Here is a 2,315-nt window from a genome sequence, read left to right on the forward strand (position 1 = left end):
GTCACTATGAGTTGGAACCAACTCCACAGTACTTAACAATGACAACATAGTCTATTAAATATGCAATAGTATTATGAAAAATTTTAAATGTTGCAAGAATTACCAAAATGTGACAGCGACATGAAGTGAGCATATGTTGTTGGAAAAATGGCACTGATAGATTTAGCACAGGGTATCCAAAAATCCTAAATTTGTTAAAAAATGTAATACCTCAAAGCATAATAAAGTAATGCATAGTACAATGATTTTGCTTGAACCTTTTCTTTTCGTTTTCGTTTTCATTATTGTTGCCTTTTATTTTCAGTCTTGAGAAATCCAGTCTTAACTTGTTTTGGGTGGTTAGAAACAAGTACATTTAACTTTCAAATACATTTAAAAGCATATCTGCCTAAAATCCACAACTCATAAACATTTACTCTGACAAGAAAGAGTTGTATTTTTGGCTTTTGTCATTTGCAGAAACAACTCCTTTTGTGGAAGGTTCTGGATCATCAGGATTATCCCAGGGAATAGATAATCTAGTCAGAAAATTAGTGAAAGTTATCTGTATGGTTTTTTTCTTCTTCAGATACTTTGTGCTAATGGCTCACTGTTTTCCAAATCTGCAGATCAACTTTAGCAAAGCAAGCAGCACTTCAGACCATGTTTTAAAACAACTGGAAGCTCCTGATTTACTTTAGAAAAACTTCAGCTAGTTCTGTCACTGGACATTTTTTTTTGATAACTTTTCTTTTTCATCTCTCTCATTACATTATTTTTTTTTAGCATGAACACATTTATTTTCTAACCAAAGAAACGTTCCTAATTGAACCAACACTTTGAAACAGTTGCATGTAAATATTTGTGAGAGAAATAGTTGAACACAGTAATGAAGAAAAAAAACCCAAAGCAGTGTGGAGATGTGCTCATTGAACTCAGCTTTTTCATTCTCACAGCCAATTCCTATTCAAAGTAAAGATGGAATTTTTATTCTACTTTTTTATAGGTCCAAGTGCAGGTGACATTGTTCTTAACACATTCCACAATTCATTTCCCATTTTCCAGTTTTTGTGTTAATTATGCTTTCTTTTCCATCCTACTCCTGTTGAACCAAAGCGCCATCTGTAAAGTTGCAGACAGTCTGAATTTTTCTGCCATCAGCTGTAGTTTCTTCAAACTTTTCTCCCAGATTACAAGAAACCTGTGTTGTTTTCAAAGTACTTTCAGTGTTGATGGTAAGGGTTTTGTCATCAGTAGTGATGGTACAATCAGGTTCGGCCATTGCACCCATTTTTCGCAGAGCCATGCCCACTTCTATTTCCTTCATGTATGCATCAAAGTCTTTATTGTCTACCATATGGCCGTTTTCTTACCAGCTGCTGAATGGCAGCCATGGTGGGCATGGACAGGCAGATGTGCAAAGTGATCAGAGGAGGGTCTGGTGGAAGAGCGTGGCGTCCCCATCATTAACTTTTCTTTTGTCAATCCATTGCATCTTGGTCTGTCAATTCTCTTTCAATAGGATCTATGACCTATTTCATATTAGCAATCTCAAGTTTTAAAATTAGCATTCTTGCCATATGGAAGATATTCCCTCTGATCCCTTTCGTCATATTATCCTGATCAAATACTTGGAGCGTGTTCACATAATTCAGCATTGTTTTTACATCTCCCCTGCATGCATTTTGCTGTAACCACCAGTAATATGCATTGCTCTAGATCTGCTGAAGAACAATAGATGTTTTCTGGAAACATGTGATGATACTACACCTCCATCAATTGCAGCTATTACCTGAGCAAACATAGTCCATATGCCTTGAGAGTTCACATTGTACCTTGATCGAGCCATAGATGAATCACAGCTGTTGTGTTGGGAGGTAGATCATCCACATGAGGAGGGTGTCCTGGGCATTATCAAGTAGCAGTAGAATCTTGAATGGAATGTTTTTATCAACATAGGTATGTACTATGAGGCTGACACAATTTAAAATCCAGTATTCAAATAAAAATAAATAAAGATGGTCATAAATACAGTTCATCGCACAACTCAAATATAGCATAAATTAGGGACTACTTACATACAAAAAGTATTAAATGTGCAAAAATTCTAGAAAGACAACATTCAGGAGCCCTACCCCTAAAGCCACTAGAGCATTAGCTTCATACATCCAAGGGATAACCACAGATCTCTGACATAAAATCTGTGGGTAAGTAACAAATTTATTTATTTTCAAAGACTAAGACAAACTTGAGGACAAGAGTGGAAAAATAAAAAGAAACATATATTCTGACAGAAATATCACAAAGCCAAAAATTAGGAAAAGGGAGAAAGAAAA

The 2,315-nt window shown here is 35.6% G+C and overlaps 1 pseudogene; it reads right to left on the minus strand.

The window, feature by feature from the left end:
* Nucleotides 1-966: 966 nt before the first annotated feature.
* Nucleotides 967-1,373, minus strand: LOC102817227 (annotated as a pseudogene).
* Nucleotides 1,374-2,315: the final 942 nt, after the last annotated feature.

This window comes from Chrysochloris asiatica, unplaced genomic scaffold (genome assembly GCF_000296735.1).
Source record: "Chrysochloris asiatica unplaced genomic scaffold, ChrAsi1.0 scaffold00035, whole genome shotgun sequence".
Classification (NCBI taxonomy): domain Eukaryota; kingdom Metazoa; phylum Chordata; class Mammalia; order Afrosoricida; family Chrysochloridae; genus Chrysochloris; species Chrysochloris asiatica.